Below are 6000 nucleotides of genomic sequence, written 5' to 3'. Positions count from 1 at the left end.
AATACCGATGACAAAGGGAACAACGTATGTTGTTATGCGGTCTGACCGATAAAGATCTTCGTAGAATATGTAGGAGCCAATATGGGCATCTAGGTCCCGCTATTGGTTATTGACCAGAGATTTGTCTCAGTCATGTCTGCATTGTTCTCGAACCGTAGGGTCCGCACGCTTAAAGTTACGATGACAGTTGTTATGAGTTTTATGCATGTTGATGTACCGAAGTTAGTTCGGAGTCCCGGATGTGATCACGGACATGACGAGGAGTCTCGAAATGGTCGAGACGTAAAGATTGATATATTGGATGACTATATTCGGACATCGGAAGTGTTCCGGATGAATTTCGGATAAAACCGGAGCACCGGGGGGTTACCGGAACCCCCCGGGGGGTTAATGGGCCTTATGGGCCTAATGTGGAGAAGAGGAAGGGGCTGCCAGGGCAGGCCGCGCGCCCCCTCTCCCCCTAGTCCGAATTGGACAAGGAGGGAGGGGCGGCGCCCCCTCTTTCCTTCTCTCCCCCCTCTCTCCTACTTGGACAAGGAAAAGGGGGAGGAGTCCTACTCCCGGTACGAGTAGGACTCCTCCTGCGCCCACCTCCTGGCCGGCCGCACCCCTCCCCTTGGCTCCTTTATATATGGAGGCAAGGGGGCACCCTAGGACACACAAGTTGATCCTCGTGATCGTTCCTTAGCCGTGTGCGGTGCCCCCTACCACCATATTCCACCTCGGTCATATCGTTGTAGTGCTTAGGCGAAGCCCTGCGTCGGTGGAACATCATCATCGTCACCACGCCGTCGTGCTGACGGAACTCATCCCCGAAGCTTTGCTGGATCGGAGCCCGGGGAGCGTCATCGAGCTGTACGTGTGCTAAGAACTCGGAGGTGCCGGAGTAACGGTGCTTGGATCGGTCGGATCGGGAAGAAGACGTACGACTACTTCCTCTACGTTGTGTCAACGCTTCCGTTGCGATCTACAAGGGTACGTAGATCATACTCTCCCCTCTCGTTGCTATGCATCACCATGATCTTGCGTGTGTGTAGGAATTTTTTTGAAATTACTGCGTTCCCCACAGTGGCATCCGAGCCTAGGTTTTATATGTTGATGTTATATGCACGAGTAGAACACAAGTGAGTTGTGGGCGATATAAATCATACTGCTTACCAGCATGTCATACTTTGGTTCGGCGGTATTGTTGGACGAAGCGGCCCGGACCGACATTACGCGTACGCTTACGCGAGACCGGTTCTCCCGACGTGCTTTGCACATAGGTGGCTTGCGGGTGACAGTTTCTCCAACTTTAGTTGAACCGAGTGTGGCTACGCCCGGTCCTTGCGAAGGTTTAAACAACACCAACTTGACAAACTATCGTTGTGGTTTTGATGCGTAGGTAAGATTGGTTCTTGCTTAAGCCCGTAGCAGCCACGTAAAACTTGCAACAACAAAGTAGAGGACGTCTAACTTGTTTTTGCAGGGCATGTTGTGATGTGATATGGTCAAGACATGATGCTAAATTTTATTGTATGAGATGATCATGTTTTGTAACCGAGTTATCGGCAACTGGCAGGAGCCATATGGTTGTCGCTTTATTGTATGCAATGCAATCGCGCTGTAATGCTTTACTTTATCACTAAACGGTAGCGATAGTCGTGGAAGCACAAGCTCGGCGAGACGACAACGATGCTACGATGGAGATCAAGGTGTTGCGCCGGTGACGATGGTGATCACGACGGTGCTTTGGAGATGGAGATCACAAGCACAAGATGATGATGGCCATATCATATCACTTATATTGATTGCATGTGATGTTTATCTTTTATGCATCTTATCTTGCTTTGATTGACGGTAGCATTATAAGATGATCTCTCACTAAATTATCAAGTAGTGTTCTCCCTGAGTATGCACCGTTGCGAAAGTTCTTCGTGCTGAGACACCACGTGATGATCGGGTGTGATAGGCTCTACGTTCAAATACAACGGGTGCAAAACAGTCGCACACGCGGAATACTCAGGTTATACTTGACGAGCCAAGCATATACAGATATGGCCTCCGAACACGGAGACCGAAAGGTCGAGCGTGAATCATATAGTAGATATGATCAACATAGTGATGTTCACCAATGAAACTACTCCATCTCACATGATGATCGGACATGGTTTAGTTGATTTGGATCACGTGATCACTTAAGAGGATTAGAGGGATGTCTATCTAAGTGGGAGTTCTTAAGTAATATGATTAAATTGAACTTAAATTTATCATGAACTTAGTCCTGGTAGTATTTTGCAAATCATGTTGTAGATCAATAGCTCGCGTTGTTGCTTCCCTGTGTTTATTTTGATATGTTCCTAGAGAAAATTGTGTTGAAGGATGTTAGTAGCAATGATGCGGATTGGATCTGTGATCTGAGGTTTATCCTCATTACTGCATAGAAGAATTATGTCCTTGATGCACCGCTAGGTGACAGACCTATTGCAGGAGCAGATGCAGACGTTATGAACGTTTGGCTAGCTCAATATGATGACTACTTGATAGTTTAGTGCACCATGCTTAACGACTTAGAATCCGGACTTCAAAGACGTTTTGAACGTCATGGACCATATGAGATATTCCAGGAATTGAAGTTAATATTTCAAGCAAATACCCGAGTTGAGAGATATGAAGTCTCCAACAAGTTCTATAGCTAAAAGATGGAGGAGAATCGCTCAACTAGTGAGCATGTGCTCAGATTGTCTGGGTACTACAATCGCTTGAATCAAGTGGGAGTTAATCTTCCAGATAAGATAGTGATTGACAGAATTCTCTAGTCACCATCACCAAGTTAGTAGAACTTCGTGATGAACTATAATATGCAAGGGATGACAAAAGTAATTCCCAAGCTCTTCGTGATGCTGAAATCGACGAAGGTAGAAATCAAGAAAAACATCAAGTGTTGATGGTTAACAAGACCACTAGTTTTAAGAAAAGGGTAAAGGGAAGAAGAGGAACTTCAAGAAGAACGGCAAGCAAGTTGCTGCTCAAGTGAAGAAGCCCAAGTCTGATCCTAAGCCTGAGACTAAGTGCTTCTACTGCAAAGGGACTGGTCACTGGAAGCGGAACTACCCCAAGTGATTGGCGGATAAGAAGGATGGCAAAGTGAACATAAGTATATTTGATATACATGTTATTGATGTGTACTTTACTAGTGTTTATAGCAACCCCTCAGTATTTGATACTGGATCAGTTGCTAAGATTAGTAACTCGAAACGGGAGTTGCAGAATAAACAGAGACTAGTTAAGGGTGAAGTGACGATGTGTGTTGGAAGTGGTTCCAAGATTGATATGATCATCATCGCACACTCCCTATAAATTCGGGATTAGTGTTGAACCTAAATAAGTGTTATTTGGTGTTTACGTTGAGCATGAATATGATTTGATCATGTTTATTGTAATACGGTTATTCATTTAAGTAAGAGAATAAATTGTTGTTCTGTTTACATGAATAAAACCTTATATGGTTACACACCCAATGAAAATAGTTCGTTGGATCTCGATCGTAGTGATACACATAATCATAATATTGAAACCAAAAGATGCAAAGTTAATAATGATAGTGCAACTTATTTGTAGCACTGCCGTTTAGGTCATATTGGTGTAAATCGCATGAAGAAACTCCATGCTGATGGGCTTTTGGAATCACTTGATTATGAATCAGTTAATGCTTGCGAACCATGCCTCATGGGCAAGATGACTAAGACTCCGTTCTTCAGAACAATGGAGCGAGCAACAGATTTGTTGGAAATCATACATACTGATGTATGTGGTCCGATGAATATTGAGGTTCGCGACAGGTATCATTATTTTCTGATCTTCACAGATGATTTGAGCAGATATGAGTATATCTACTTGATGAAACATAAGTCTGAAACATTTGAAAAGTTCAAAGAATTTCAGAGTGAAGTGAAAAATCATCGTAACAAGAAAATAAAGTTTCTACGATCTGATCGTAGAGAAGAGTATTTGAGTTACGAGTTTGGCCTTCAGTTAAAAAACAATGTGAAATAGTTTCACTACTCACGCCACCTGGAACACCACAATGGTGTGTTCGAACGTCATAACCGTACTTTATTAGATATGGTGCAATCTATGATGTCTCTTACCGATCTACCACTATCGTTTTGGGGTTATGCATTAGAGACAATTGCATTCACGTTAAATAGGGCACCATCTAAATCCATTGAGACGACACCTGAACTATGGTTTGGCAAGAAACCTAAGCTGTCGTTTCTTAAAGTTTGAGGTTGCAATGCTTATGTGAAAAAGTTTCAACCTGATAAGCTCAAACCCAAATCGAAGAAATGTGTCTTCATAGGATACCCAAAGGAAACTATTGGATACACCTTCTATCACAGATCCGAAGGCAAGACTTTTGTTGCTAAATTCAGAAACTTTCTAGAGAAGGAGTTTCTCTCGAAAGAAGTGAGTGGGAGGAAAGTAGAAAACTTGATAAGGTAATTGTACCTTCTCCCTTATTGGGAAGTAGTTCATCACAGAAATATGTTCTTGTGACTACTACACCAATTAGTGAGGAAGCTGATGATGATGATCATGTAACTTCAGATCAAGTTACTACCGAATCTCGTAGGTAAACCAGAGTAAGATCCGCACTAGAGTGGTACGGTAATCCTGTTCTGGAAGTCATGTTACTAGACCATGACGAACTTGCGAACTATGAGGAAGCGATGATGAGCCCAGATTCCACGAAATGGTTTGAGACCATGAAATCTGAGATATGATCCATGTATGAGAACAAAGTATGGACTTTGATGGATTTGCCCGATGATCGGCAAGCCATAAAAATAAATGGATCTTCAAGAGGAAGACGGACGCTGATAGTAGTGTTATTATCTACAAAGCTAGAATTGTCGCAAAAGGTTTTCGACAAGTTCAAGGTGTTGACTGTGATGAGAGATTCTCACTCGTATCTATGCTTAAGTTTGTCCGAATCATGTTAGCAATTGCCGCATTTTATGAAATCTGGCAAATGGATAAACAAAACTGAATTCCTTAATGGATTTATTAAAGAAGAGTTGTATACGATGCAACTAGAAGGTTTTTTCAATCCGAAAGGTGCTAACAAAATGTGCAAGCTCCAGCGATCCATCTGTGGACTGGTGCAAGCATCTCGAAGTCGGAATATACGCTTTGATGAGTTGATCAAATCATATAGTTTTATACAGACTTGCGGTGAAGCCTGTATTTACAAGAAAGTGAGTGGGAGCACTACAACATTTCTGATAAGTATATGTGAATGACATATTGTTGATCGGAAATAATGTAGAATTATTCTGTAAAGCATAAAGGAGTGTTTGAAAGGATTTTTTCAAAGAAAGACTTCGGTGAAGATGCTTACATATTGAGCATCAAGATTTATAGAGATAGATCAAGACGCTTGATAAGTTTTTTCAATGAGTACATACCTTGACAAGATTTTGAAGTAGTTCAAAATGGAACAGTCAAAGAAAGAGTTCTTGCCTGTGTTGCAAGGTGTGAAATTGAGTAAGACTCAAAGCCCAACCACGGCAGAAGATAGAGATAGAATGAAAGTCATTCCCTATGCCTCAGCCATAGGTTCTATAAAGTATGCCATGCTGTGTACCAGATCTATTGTATACCCTACACTGTGTTAAGCAAGGGACTACAATAGTGATCTAAGAGTAGATCACTGGACAGCGGTCAAAAATTATCCTTAGTGGAATAAGGAAATATTTCTCAATTATGGAGGTGAAAAAAAAGGGTTCGTCGTAAAAGGTTACGTCGATGCAAGTTTTGACACAGATCTGGATGACTCTAAGTCTCGATCTAGATACATATTGAAAGTGGGAGCAATAAGCTAGAGTAGCTCCGTGCAGAGCATTGTTGACATAGAAATTTGCAAAATACTTACGGATCTGAATGTGGCAGACCCGTTGACTAAAATTATCTCACAAGCAAAACATGATCACACCTTAGTACTCTTTGGGTGTTAAT

Source organism: Triticum urartu, chromosome 1A (genome assembly GCF_056163025.1).
Source record: "Triticum urartu cultivar PI428250 chromosome 1A, HENAU_Tu73, whole genome shotgun sequence".
NCBI classification, from domain to species: Eukaryota; Viridiplantae; Streptophyta; class Magnoliopsida; order Poales; family Poaceae; genus Triticum; species Triticum urartu.
Note: the sequence above shows the minus strand (reverse complement) of the source record.